Source organism: Octopus bimaculoides, chromosome 2 (assembly GCF_046866305.1).
Source record: "Octopus bimaculoides isolate indiv1 chromosome 2, ASM4686630v1, whole genome shotgun sequence".
NCBI classification, from domain to species: Eukaryota; Metazoa; Mollusca; class Cephalopoda; order Octopoda; family Octopodidae; genus Octopus; species Octopus bimaculoides.
The window spans coordinates 119,219,449-119,235,706 of NC_142929.1; positions in this window are offsets into that span (position 1 = coordinate 119,219,449).

Genomic DNA, 16,258 nt, shown 5'->3' on the forward strand with positions numbered 1-16,258 from the left:
GTTTTATTAATTTAACAGGATTTGGTTTAGAATGTTACAAGTGTTTAGGTTTTGCTTTATATTTTTTTCAAGAGGTGAGTTTCCTTATTTAGAAATGTTAGAAATAGATACGTTTTGGCTTATATTTTTCAATGAAGAAAGTTCACTTATTTAATCTAACTTATGTTTGTGTTCCAATGGCACATTGATAGAATGGAAAGATTACAAATTGTGGTAGCAGTTGCTTTACGCATTTCTCAATATGTTCAATAAATGGTATCATTCTGTATTCTGGGAATGCAATCCGCTGTCGGTGCAGAGTGCATCGTCGTCTGAGGGATAATCTTGTGGAACCTATGTAGTTTTGGTGGCAGACAGAGCATCTTATAGCATAAATCAGGTTTTCTGAATCACAAATAAAATCAGATGTAATTCTGAACTTTTGTCCCTCTTTGAAAAGGAATTCCGATACTTCTAGAAGATTTGGGCTTGTTGCGCAATTTGGTCGACTACATTTTTCCATTTTTGCGTCCGTTATTTTAGAAAATAATTTTGTCTTTGTGAGGATTATTTTTAGTGATTTCGGTTGTTTTTGGCTTTTAATGATCTTATGTGTGTGTAAAATTTCCTTTCATTTGGGGTCCTTATATAGCATTGGTAAATTTTGGGTGATGGTGGTGAAGGTTTCTTTGTTTCTGGTGTTGTATGTGAATATGTACGGAGTATTTTCGGGGAAGGTGTGATGCTGTGTTGAACTTTTCTTAAGATTTCTTTGTTGCACTTCTGATTTCATCCTCTATGTGTTGAAATGGGTAGTGTCTGTCAATTAGGGTATCTTTTAGTTCTTGCAGTCTAAAGTTTCTGGTATTTTTTTCTGACACTGTTGTGCATATCCTTGGTGTGTCTTGGGTGGCAGGAATTAAATAGTAGATATTGTATGGCGTCTGTGGTTTTGTAAAATATGTCCTTTCTATTTTTAGGTTTTATTTTTTTAATTAGTATGTCAAAGAATAGGAGCTCCTTTCGGTTTTACTCCATTGTAAACAGTATGTTTGTGTTGACGCTGTTCAATAGTCTTTTGAATTTCAAGAGTTTGTGTTTTCATTCCAGTGTATGAGACAGTCGTCTAGGAATATTTTCCAATTTTCTGTTATGTATTGGGAAAGAGGGGTTCTAATGGTAGATAAAGATTCCTGGTATATTGTTATTTCCAGATAGCCCATTGCTAGGTTCCCAATGACTAGGGCTGCCCTAGTGCCCATAGCAATTCCGGATTTTTGTTGATAACATTTATATACTAGTATGCATCATAATTATGGGCTAGAAGTAATTCAGTTCTCACTGCACCAATTAACGGAAGAAATACCAGGAAGAATCAGCAAAGAATTCATATTTGAATCAGCTGAACTTATTCTACGAAACAACAACTTCATGTTTGACAATACGCTTATCGATAAAAATCCGAAATTGCTGTTTTAGCGAGATGAAATAATATAGTGATACAAATTGAAACAAGAGCTTCAGTTTAAATTTCACTAACCTGCCTGTGGAAAACTCAACTATTTCATCAAATATTTCAAGAAGTAAAATGCTCTACATTTTCTACATTTTTATGTGTATATGTGTATATCATAAGGCAGTTGATTTGTGTTTTCTGGTGACATTTCCTTTTGAATTGCCAATTTCAGTGTTAGCACTTATTAAAATTAAACATTTCAACATAGAAAATTTTGTTTGCAGCCTTGTATTTTAAACACCTTCCATTACTTTAATGTCTTTACATTGCTCTCAATAGTTCTGCAATGGAATATATTTATACCTGAAACATATTGACGTAGTGCGCTGAAATGAGCAAGTTTGAACTGACTCTAGCTTTAAACATAAAAGAAGAACCTCTAACAGCGCTTTTATTTCAGAGTGGGGGATACAATCCAAACCTCCTATTATCTATATTTTTATTGTGAATTTTCTCATTATTTTCTCAAAAAACTTTAAACGATTCCCCTAAAGATATGGCAATTGAAAAAGAAGAAAATAAAATTCCTCTTCCCCAAAGGATAAACGACAAGACAAAACATGAAAGCACAATATGAAACCAAAATAATTAACTGCCATTAAGTTATTCCATTCATATTTTAATTCCAGTTTACGCAATAGCTTTTGGCTATGTTGTTATTGCTTGAAGGAAACGCATATGTATGAAAGTATGAATATATGTATATATGTGTGTGTGCATGAATATATATATATATATATATATATATATATATATATATATATATATATATATAAAGTTATAAACACACACACATACTCACACCTATATTCGATGTACATACACACACACATAAGCACACATATATTATATATTATATCAGAATTAATACATATTAGAACCAATATTAACAGAAATGGGAAGCGTGATATGAATCGTACCTGTACCACATTGGTAATCTTCTCGCATGAAGTGACATTTTAGGAAAAAGTCATGATTTAATAAGCAAAACAAAAGAAAATTAAACAGAAAATATAAGAAATAACTCCATGACAAGGTGTTGTTAAAAGAACTGTTTCACAAAAGATTACAGAATGCAGATACTCTTAGCGTTCTGTGTCCTTTGTATCAAAGCGAATCGTGGAAAACTCTTTTACTGCTCAAGTGAGCCGCTATAGCAGTCACTCTAGGCTGTCCTATAATTCCAATCACTTCTTAAAGCTAATGTCAAGTTCATTCAAGTTAATGTATTTTCTCCTTTTTTTCCCCCCATTTTCTTTGTTTTTAAGTAATGTGTTAAGATTTTTCCTGTCTTGAATCATTACACGAAATGCGACACAAAAGCATTTTTTTTTTACATTTATCGCAACAAATATGACTTTGAATAACATTTCTTTTATGATTTTATTTTATCTGGACTCTATTTTAATATTGCAATGCATGAAGTCTCACTCTATCTGATTACTTTGAAACCAAATTCAAACTAAACGAAGGAAAAAAATGTATTTAAAAAAATCAACTTGTTATAATTGCGATAAATGAAATCTAATGGTTAACAGTAACGATGACTTTATCGTAACAATGCATTATTTATGCTTCAATAGTGAGTAATTTTTATGCCATCACATGCTTCCCTCAATAAATATAACACCATCATTCCAACCAGGAAATTATTTTCTTACAATTACATTGATACTAAGTTTAATACCAATACAAACGATTATGCCTTGTATTAATGACAAATAAAATTTCATTGGTAAGATATATTCTCATAGAAAACTTTATCGTTGTTACCATCGGATCAACTGGATGTTGAAATTTGACAAAGTGTGTAAGTCCGAAAACGACTAGAGGAGGCTACTGTCCCAAATCGAATGGGTTTGAGGTAACAAAAATACTATCGTTGTTGTTAAAACTGTTACTGCTCTTGTTGTTGTTGCTGCTGCTGCTGCTGCTACTACTGCTACTACAACTACTACTACTACTACTACTACTACTACTACTACTACTACTACTACTACATGGAGAAATAATGGTATGATTTTCTTAGAAATATAACAAATACAACACAAGTTACTAATTTCGTTATATGATCAACAAGAAGATTAACTTTCGAATATGTATATATTACTATAGCTTCGGTTTCACCAATACCACATGAGTATGTTTTCGTACGCAGAATCTGCTCGGAAGCACATCGATTAATATTACTATGGGATAATTATTTGTTAGTAATTAATCGATTTAATAACAGATAATTATCACCTTATGGATTTGCTGTTTGATGGGTAGAAATATTTCCGCCTAGAGCTATTTTTTCCTTGTATTTTATTTGGAATTCTGTAGGGTATTTATTTTTGTTAGGTTTTCTGACAGAATTATCAGTGAACATTGCTTGAAAAACCTTACAGTTTATGCGAATGATTTTTCTGTTAAATTGGATGGCTGAATTTGCTTGATGTAGACAAACGTCTATACGTTGGAACTGAAATCTAAGTGCAAAAATTTGGCACGTTATGTCGGAAGTAGGTCCTTATAATGGGTAAAAAATATGGAGTGAATGTTCCTCTGTTTTTGCATTATTGGTGTATATCTTTCGATGTTATGACGTCTAAATAAGCAAAAGATATATACATATATGGGTATGTATGTGTGTGTATATATATATATATATACACACACATACATCGCTACCAGAGTCGTTGACATTGGATAGCACAGTGTTGTGCTTGAAAAACATCGAAATAGGCAATACGGAAGACAATTACAAGCCGATATCCCGCCTGCCACTTATGTGGAAATTATTGACTGGAATACTCGCAGATTCAATGTACAAACATCCAGAAAAAAATGGAGTCCTGCCACATGAGCAGAAGGGTTACAAGTGTAAATGCAGAGGTACCAAGGATTGAATCCTGATAGACAAAACTCTACTTAGAGACAGCAAGAAGAGGAAAAGTAACTTAGCCATGTCATGAATCGAGTATCGTAAGGCGTACGATATGATCCCACACTTTTGGATAATGGATTATTATTAGTATTGTTATTGCATTTGCACAACTTCTAACGCTGGAGATGTACTACGGTGTCAGCTTTTCACTACCAGTGAACTAAGCTAACAACTCTTATTCTTTGAACACCTTCGTGCCGTTCCAAGCAGTGTTTTCTGCAAGTGCTCCGCCCTTATTGAAGCCCCTATTTGTTACATGTACTTCTTGAGATTTTTACTCACTGTTCCCAGGGCTCCGAGAATTATTGGTGCCACTACCACCTCTTTCATCGTCCACAACTGCTTTACCTCCAAAGCTAACCTGTCATACTTTCCTTTTATCCTTATCGCATACCTTGTTGTCAGGTGGGCATGCTATATGTATGATCCAGCATAGTTTGTCTTCTTTCTCAATTAAAACTATGTCTGGCTTCCTATTCTCTATCTTGTGGTCACACCGAATGAGATTATTATTATTATTATTATTATTATTATTATTATTATTATTATTATTATTATTATTATTATTATTATTACAAATACTAGTCTTGTTATTATTGTACTGTATATAGTATTTTATTTTACTTTTATATCCCGCGTTTTAACACAATGTTCTACTGGTCCTTGTGTTTATTAAATGTCCTCATTAGAAGAGAGATAAGTTATTTTTTTACGAATATTTTTCATAAGAGCCGTTTTGATTGATCTAGTATGATTACGTTGAGAATGTATATAATTTAATTTGGAGTTCTGTTTCATGAAAGTTTCATTCAGACCAGTTGCTAAGTTACAGTTAACGTAACCGTAGTTAATCGAGTTATTTTCTTCCTCTATAGTGATAGAAAAGTCAAATCTTTTGAAGAATTTATACAAGCGTTTCTTAAGTAATTCTAAGTGTCGCTTAGAAATATTTCTTACTATAAAAAGATCGTCATCATTGTATAGTACACTCCCAATTTTGCGAATTCATTATTTAGGTTATCTTATAGGTAGATTAATACACGGTCGGTCACCTGTGCGGAATCTGGTTCGCTCATTGTTAAATGAAAATAATTATGGACCTTTCTGGCCCATAATTTATTATCGAATTTGATAAGAGATTCACGGGCCGTGAGGATTACATTAATTTCATTCTTGCTAATCTCAGTGTGGTTTGTAGCAGAAATAAGGGCACTATTTATAACAGTAGTGTTAATTGAGGAGTAACAGTTTTCAATGTTTATCTGTAATAATCTGTGTTTGATTTTCTGTGTCAGTCGAAAGTTTCCCATTTGGAAAGCATGTAGCATGAATTGATTATCGCCGCTTTCACACTTTCTCCCTTTTCTTTTTCTTTTTACTTTATTTTTTTTTACTTTTTAACTTTGATGAATTCCGTTATTCAAATTGATATAGTTAATTACTTACATTGATAACTATTATTATCTTTGTGGTGCCAATCACGCCAACAGAAACAGCTTTTTTTTTGGTTCTTTACTTTTCCGCTCTGATGAAGTTCCGCTATTCAAATTGGTATAATTATTTACTTACAATGATCACTAAAATTATTATTGTGGTGGTTAAGCCTGGCAATAGCGCCAACAGAAAGATGAGATTCTGTCTTTTTGAAATTAATTGATAAATGATAAATCAAATTTTCTACTTTAATTTTATCTCCATTTTCTATTTTCTATTTTCTTTGAATATTGATGAACTCCCGTTTATTCTCGCCATTACCTGTTATTTATGTGCTTTAATACCAACGCTCATGATCAAATATGGGTAATACACCAGTTGATGCATTGGATACAAGTATCCTTTAGACGGTTGATATAACCTGTAACTTAACTTACCTATACTATACGTTATTTAGATGTTATTACTATAGTAACTACATAAATAAGACATTGAACTGAAATGAACACTACTGGTAAAATGGAGAATATACAAATTAACACATCTCTGAAGGACATACCTATCCCTCCTAAAAAACGTCTATCGTAAGGTATTAATATAAAAAAATTACTGAGTTCAACTACCGAGTACATTGGAGAGCACTACGACTGGAAGCATGGACCGCTTGTCCTTCAAACCCCTACCAACACCATAGATGATAAGGATGTTACCTCTGGAATTTTCAGAACTGGAAGGACACCACTACCAAACAGCCATCTTGATGCACTCGAACAAGAGATAGCTGATCTTGTAGACCTTATATAGTAGATGTCCTTAAACAAATAATAAAAGCTAACATAGGTAGTACACATTAAAAATGGACATGATATGGATACAATAAGAAAACAATTATGCAAAATATCTAACCAACTAGGCCAAGGAACTACAATTAGAGCAGACCTTAAAGGAGTCAACTTCTTAGACATTAACATGAACCTTAACACATGAAATTTTAAACCCTACCATAATGAAAACGAGGAAGCATCGTACAGACACAGGTTCCACCCACCCACCAGCAATAATTAAACAAATAGTTAACAATATTATCAGGCTGGTCTCCAATTTATCCGTCGACAAAGACACATTTGAAAAAAAACCCACCCCATATTATAATGCTGCATTAGAAAGGTCCAGCTTGAAGAATAGCATACATTACATTCGACCGAACACAAATAGACAAAGAAGACGCAGAGGGAAAAAACTCCTATGGTTCTGTCTGCCTTATGGCATGAATGTAGCTAGTAACATAGCTAAGAAATTCTTAAGACTAATAGACAAAGACTTCCCACATTCTAACAAATACCACACAATCTTTAACAGAACCATTGTTAAAATTAGTTGCGTCCCCAAAAATACTTAATCACACTAAATATAAACACATCAGAAATACCTCAGAAGCTCCGAACAGCTTCAGGTCTTCAAACTGTTTCCCTCTAAACAACAACTGTCCCGAGAAAGAACCCGTCTACAAAGCTAAGGTGACGGACCACAACGGCATACCTAAGAAGTATTTCGGAATGACAGGAAACTCGCTCAAAGAAAAGTATACGCATTACCTCTGCGTCATTCAGAAGCAAAGACAAAAAAATGTGCAACATCCCTATCAAATATAATATTTGTTTGTTATATATATATATTTATTTATTATCAAATATATTGACATCGAAAGACGATGAGATAAGCAACCCCCAGATACAATGGAAAATCATTGCCAAAAACAAAAAAATACAGAGGACGGGGAGCCCTTTTCTTCAGTGTAAGGAGCTTTTTACAAACTTCCATGACACATACACGCGCATACACACACATGCACACACGCAAACGTACACACACACATATGATTGAAACCAGCAGTTTGATTAGGATTCCGAAGTACTTAATCAGTAGCAGTGCTGGTATTGGCTACGGGAGTTTCGAATCACACGCAAGCAGTACCAGCAAAACAATCCCATCAATTTGAGTAAGTGTTGATCAATTTTACACTTTATATTAACCTATTACTATTTTTTTTTCACCATCCTTTCATGGCGCAATTTTCTATCATTTATCCACATCTCCCCTCATCCCATTTCCCATCATATCTCTGTTCTCGTACTGTTACCAGATATTCCGCTATCACCACCATGTTGTTCACCTTGTTCACTCTCAGTTATTCTCCACGTGTGTTATGCGCCTCGCTCATAAACTTTTGATTTGAAATTAGACGATGAATATATGAAAGTCTGAGTTCCATGACATATGTTTATTAAATATTTTTTCCCATGCTGCAAACCGCTAACTGTTGTGCAGCTCAAGGAAAGATATCTGTCAGTTTCTGCATATCCTCACCGCTGTGGGCCCTATTATCGGCGTACAACCTCTTTCCCACCAGATAGTGGGCACGTATTGCTTTATATCCTGGAGCATTGAACAGATCCGCATCATGCTGCATCTGGATGTAACCCCCCACCCCTCCGACTCTCTCGAACCCCCATTTGTCACTGCAAATCGATTTGTCACTGCAAATATTCGTTTAGAATATTGCTATCTTCTTACCTCCACACTGGATCTCTACACTATTACACATCATATAATCAATATTGTTAAACAATCCTTGAAGTAATATACTTCACATCGTCAAATTATGTCTCCTGAACAGTTGCGTTTGGCTGTAACGAAAGATGCCAACGTTCATTAAAATCTTTTACTCAGAGTTATGTAAATTAAAACTTCAACATAACCATATTTATATTGTTACATATCTCACTTTGCCGGAATATATGTAGGTGTATGAGTATACGCAATGCTGTTTGCCTAACAATAAATTAGAGTTTAATGTACGCATCAATTTATACATTTCTGTTTGTATATATAGATATATGTAAATTTTCTATTTTTAATTATTCAAATTCTTCCTGCATGGAGACAGCTGGTTTCAAACAAAGATTCAAAAATTCATCATTGAATGTACACTACAAAAATGTCATATGTTGATGTTGAGAAAAGTCTTGCATAATTGTACTGTTTCACTCACTGTATTTCTAATGTATTTGATTTCTTTTTTCTGAAATCACCAGGATATCTAGATTGTCACTTACACATTTACTAACTAAAGCAAGTGCACTAAATATTATTGCTATAAATGAGAATGTGTAAACTATAGAATTTGAAGGAGCTCTCAGTAATGATCCATTTTGATTTGGAAGAGATACACATTCCTGCCTGTCACAAACAACTATATGCAGCCTATTGCGCTTGCACTATGTCAAAATTGAGATAGGAATATTTACCAATTTTCTTTGTGATAATATTTATATATGTTTCCAGCAACAGGAATGATTCTCTATTTATTCCAACAAAGTATTGGTTATGAATGGTATTGTATGACGTTTCAGCGAGAGTGTGTATACCTGGTTCTCTCTCTCTCTCTCTCTCTCTCTCTCTCTCTCTCTCTCTCTATATATATATATATATATATATATATATATATGTATAGGTGCGGGTATATATATATATATATATATATATATATATATATATATATATATATATATATATGTATATATTTCGTATGTGTATTTGGTGTGCAAGATTCTTGATGTGTATACAAAACAACGCCAAAACAACGCCAGATCATACATTCAAAATAAATGGAATTGGAGAGACGAGTTACTGAAGAGATTGCAAGAGTGCAATGAAATAATTTAACAAAAAACTATATAAATTAATAAGGGACTGAACCAGTGCGTGTGTTTATTACCGGTATAATGCCTCCCCCAAGGTTTAATTGTATATATATATATATATATATATATATATATATATATATATCAATAATCATATGCATGGTTATACATGTAAGTACACATTTATATATATATATATATATATATATATATATATATATATATATATATTTATATGTATTTTGTAATATGTGTGTATATGTATACATACAGACAGACGTACTTATATACACCCATACATAAATGCACACATACTTTTATACATACATACATATATACATTAAAAAAAAAACTTGCCCATACACGGACGCGATGAAAGACACCAGAATATTTGTGAGCGCGAACAGTGTCAAGAGTGCTAAGAGTATAATTTACAATGATAATATGATTGTAAATGGTATCGTAACTTTGTAATTTCCGATAGTTAACATTTCTCGACTCAGCAGGATATATTTCTAATCACAATGAAAGATTAGCTGCTACTAAAAATGAAAGAAATGAAATCTAAAATTTTAAATTACTAACAGTTGTGAATATCATAGTCGTCATCAAATTTAAAATCTTGTGCAATTACAAATCTGTTATCTTTTCCAGTATTTGATACTGATTTCAATTCAAAGTTTAATGAGAAATATTAATCTCACTATCATCATATCAAAATAAATATTCCAAAGAAGAGTTAAATTTACAAAAGTTATAAAAGATTCTTTGGAATCGTTTCTCACCCTGATTTCATATTTCCAATAACGTTTTGCTTCGTTTCACAACATTTTTAATATAAAATGAATAGAGTTGAAATGATCAATACCACCGTCATAGCGAGGTATATTTAAATATAATTTACAGTTTATATTACACACACACACACATACACAATTACCACACACAGATACATAATCACCACACACACACACACACACACACACACACACACACACACACACACACACACACACACACACACACACACACAAACACACATATAAACTGTACGATATATAATGAAGGTGCATGACTTAGTTGATAGAGCCATGGGCTCACAATCATGAGATAGTGAGTTTGATTCCCAGATCGGGCTGTATGTTGTATTCTTGGGCAAGACACTTTATTTCACTTTGCTCCAGTTCATTCAGCCATATAACTGACTTGCAACGTCACTAGTGCCAGTCAGTATCGGCCATTCCCTTTCCCTTGGACAACGTTGCTGGCGTGGTAAAAGGAGGCTGGTATGCATGGGCGACTGCTGGTGTTCTATAAGCAACCTCCCTCGGACTTGTGCCTTGGAGGGGAATCTTCTAGATGCAGTCAAAATACATGGACACAGACTATTACATCCCCGTTTATAACAGAGCTCTATGTTGATCATAGTGCAGTTTGTAAAAAGGCCCCTTTTTAGACATATAATATGGTTACCGTTGCAAGAGCTAAAATTCATAAGAAAACTCATGTTTCAGATCTTGTGAATGGCATCAGTTGATATTGGATTAGAGGCTAGATCTGGGGCTCGAGTAACGATAATTTTAGAATAAAAGCCCTAATAATCCAGAAAGTGAGCCAGCAAAACACCAACACGTATACCTATACAGTCACACACACGCTCATACACACACATACACACATACATTTAAATATATACATTCATTCGAAGATTCATATTTCTATCGACAAAGTTCGTGTGATCGATCAAGTATCAAGTAAATAAATGCAGATGGCAATGACATTTTAGTTATGTGTATTATGAAACTATATTACATAATAATTTTGGCAGTTATTTGATCATAACCATCGAAGAAATACGGTACGTAAACATTTAAAGTAACATTAAGAAGACCTATTTTTAATGAATTACAACGCATCAATATAGAATAAAGTTACACGTCTAACCGAGGAGATGAATCTCAGACACAAAGTTTGTAGAGTTGAACCTATGCGATATGTTACACAGCTGTAAGAAGAGAGAAAACTTATGTACAGATATAAGTATAAATAATTTTTTTTCACCCTCGCTTGTACACAGCTTAAATGTATCATCGTATACAAATGCACACACACTTAAACACACAAACAGTGGTTTACACACAGTAGCATATACAAACATGTAGTTTCTAATAACTTTAAAAAGGATGGAGTTGTTATCTGATGATTGAAAAAACTGAGATCTGATATTCATATTCCAATGTCTTATAACGTTATTAGAATGAATAAATAGCTCTCCGTTTGTATTGTTGGTCTTCTGCAAGGAATCAAAGAAATACTTTTCTAATTGGCAGACATCAGGAATCATCAAATAGCAACTTGTCTATAAGAAATAATCGCAACGCATCGGGAGATTTAGCTTTCATTGAAGTGTCTCACATAAAGGTGCAAGCACTGAGCTGTAACAAAGTACCCTTACACCGGTATACAACATATATGAACCCATAATGAACTGAATTGTGCTCTGAGAGGATGGAAAGCAACAACGATCAGATATCATATCCAAATCTGATAGAACGTATTAAGAATTAATAGATAATACATATGAAAATATCAATAAAATTTAGTAATTGCAAATTGTAGGGTATTCTAGAGTATTATTGTGTTGGATAAATTTAAATGAATTTAGCACGCGCACATTCGTTTTGAAATCACCGATACTTTATTATCTCCCCTTCTTTTTACCTCTCCTGTCAAAACTTACTTTTCTCAAAACTTTTTTTTTCTTCATTCTCTGTTTCTTTTCTGTTAATTCCTTTCTGTTGAAGAGCGCAGGCTCAAAACGTAGGGCTTTCTCACTTTCCACAGCGTCAATCTAAAGTACCTGCTTGTTGTACATAAACCTGTCTTCGTCTTTTGTTTTTCTGTCAATTTCAACTACACACACACACACACGCACACACACACACACGCACACACACACACACACACACATATATATATATATATATATATATATATATATATGTGTGTGTGTGTGTGTGTGTGTGTGTGTGTGTGTGTGTGTGTGTGTGTTTGTATGTATGTATGTATGTGTGTATATATATATATATATATATATATATATATATATATATATATATGTTTATATAGATAGATAGATAGATAGATAGATAGATAGATAGATAAGACAGATACATAGATATGCATGTTGGCAATAATTATAACAATATCGAATGTGGAGATAATTTATTTACAATTTTCTACACCATAAATTCACGTTTTTATGGCCTACATGTGTTTCCACTGCACAGATTATGCGCAGTTCCACATGTCACCGAGCATAATTTTCTAGGCAGCTTCGTTCAGAGCCTGTCCACCAGAGGGTCTTGAAGTTAACGTAACCTTGAACATAACTGCGAGTCGCCACGTCATCCTCCCCGGTATTATATCTTCTAAATTCACTCAACGCACACTCAAACTCACACATACACACACAAAACCCCATACACAAATGCAAACATTATATGTCTGTGTATGTATGTATCAATATATGTATATGTATATATATGTATGTATATATATATGTGTGTGTGTGTATATATGTATGTATATATTTATATCTATCTATCTGTCCATATATATACATACACACACACACACACACACACACACACACACACACACACACACACACACATATATATATATATATATATATATATATATATATATATATATATAAATGATATATTTTCGTAATGAGATAAAAGAAAACCAAGGCTGTGTATAATATAAATCATTTATAAATCGAATGTCTTACAGCTGTTTCCAGGATAGTTATTATATCCCTTCATCGGAGACGGTGTCGGAGGATGATTAAGCAATAGTTAGTTTAGTTAACATAGGAAAAAGAGTGTGACTGTAGGGATATTGTTTTTGTAAATCCATTGTTTAGGCAGAATGCTATACATATAAGATTCCAATACCTTGTGGGTAAGATCCAATTGTTTTTAAGGTTGGTCGTTGGCTTTGTAAATCCATTATTAAGATTCCAATACCTTATGAGTAAAGTCCAATAGTCTTTGAAATTGGTCATTCCAAATACAGAGTTTATACACACTGTTATTGAATCAATGGTTCTGTTCAAAGTGACCTAAAAGCAAGGAAGAAAGTAATAGAAGGAATACAAATAAAGAGATAGGGTTAAGTGAACCAGAATGGTCAGTGAATATAATAAGCAGGTAGGAATTGGAGGTTAAGAGTGAAGAAGAGGGAAATATATTAGAATGCAGAAAGATAGAAGGAATGGCGCGGTTATGGAGAGAGATATATAAAGCATTAAGGAATGTCAATTGTGGTAGTGGAGTCTAGATGAAGGGGTAGAGCAAAGAATTAGGATGGTTGGACATGTCAGCTGTAGTGTTGTTAGAAATAAAGACATGTGTACGCATGTATGTATTAGACCTGTATACACACACACACACACACGTATATGTATGCATATACATTTTTTATTGATACAGATCATTATATTTATCAATATCTACACATATAGTTGGTACACATATGTATATACCCACACATATATACGCATATGCCCACACATACATGCATCTGCTTGTCCTATCGCCCCTGTACATGCCTGTATATATACCGTGTATACATACATAAATTCACACATACAAACGCCCATACGTATGTGCATACACGCATGCACATACAAACACACGCACATATGTATGGATGCACACACATATGAATATATTTAGAAGGCTGTGAAATTCGAGTATGAGTATTAGTGAGTAGTTAGATAGGGGTTAGAAGTCAAAACATAAATTTATAAGGTCATAGGGATTATAATACTTTTCATCTAATACTAAACATCTAATCACTCTATGACGTCTGTAACTCACCATACAAGTTTTTTTTCCTGAAACAAGCCCCTGTTTATGTCTAAAATGTTATAGGAGGTCCTTTATTGGTACATAGTAGTAAGGTGAGTCAAAGCTCTATTTAGTGATGGAAGATCGGTAGTTGAAGAGAATAAACTACTCTTTCGAATTATGTTATTTATAATTGAAGTTTCTTACTGTATCAAATAACTAACTGCTGTTATATTAAACTATGAATTGTGCATGAAAGTTATTATCGAATAGGAAACTAATATGAGGTGAGCCCGAGTATATTGACCAAAATATCCTTAGAAAAAAATATATACTGAATGATAGAGCCAGAATCACTTCATCAGTGCTACGGCTTACATTGTATTGATTTTTGTTATTCCTTTTATACAAGGACTAACAAGGAGCAGAATTCGAAAACTCCAATTGTTCACCGTAAACCTATATCTAACACTGCATAGCCTCTATTATTTACCACCTTCCTGAAGAAGTAGTGTAGTTTTGATTATATATATTTTCATTTATCGTTGCAGAGCTATAAGGAATCTGCATATATGTTTGTCGTAAAAAAAAAAAATGACCATGAAAATGTGTTAATTCTCATTCCCTTTTTGCATCCTAGTGAATATTCTACCTTAGATTTCATGAGAATTATTAACAAAAGGAACTGCGCTATTTTAAAGAAGGTTGGAAAGAGGCCAGAGTCATTCCTCTTATAATCTGTTCATCTGCTAACATTTTTTCCTCTAAATGCTACTTCTATTCTTCCTGCAATTTCTGAAGGCTATTCTGTCGTTTATTCATTTATTACTCCTTCTACTGACATTTATTAAAACGTCTATGTTCTTCTCTGAATATCTCTTACGTAAGTACCTCTGTTAATAAATGTTCTATATGTGATATACTAATAAATAATCAATTTTCTTTCTATAACTTTTTCAATATCAGGCAAATTCTTATTGTTAACCATATTGAAGCATCTCTTGTGTCATTTCGATATATAGATGTATCATAATATTTTCAAAAAATGCTTAAACATTTTATTCAGTAACTACGAGCAGATATATGTCTTTCAACTTTCCATTTCCTATCTTTGTCAATTAGTTTTAAGTCTTTGTTTCGTGATGGTCAGAAGCTTTTTCGACGTAATACTTCGCCTGCTTTATACACAGAAATGCATTATTATTATTTTTTTTTGCCCTGGCATTTATCTGATATTGTGAACTGTTTGTGTTTTGTCCAATGGCCAGTCTTATGTTATTATTTCTTTCTTTTCTTTCAAAGATATGAAGGAAACATTCTGGTTCAATTGAAAAGCGTTTCAGTTTAAACTGGTTTCTTTCGTAGACTTTTTCTAATATCTTAATACTTGACATTACAACGGCGGTGCATCAGCATGGCCGCAGCTCTGAGCTGAAACTATAAAAAAGAATAAAAAAGAACATTACCCCGTGCATTGATCTTTTACTCAAAGCTTTATATTATACCGTTTCTCTAAACTACCAAAATGTTCTACTTCCTTTATTTTTTCCTGCACGCTTAGCCTAAATTATATCTTTTCTGTGCCATTAATCTTCGTTAACACCATGCCACTAATCTTCGTTAATATCCATATTTTCAATCTATTACTTGCTCATTTCTTTTTAAGCTCGTCTTATAAATGGCATGTTGGCAAATAAATTAGTACTTGCTAATATCAATATATTAGTATCTCGTGTGTTTTTGAGGATAATCCAATAAATTACAACGTTCAGTCTTTGTATTTTTCTTGAAATAGTGGTTTGAAACTATTTTCTCATTTTAACGAATTGTAAGG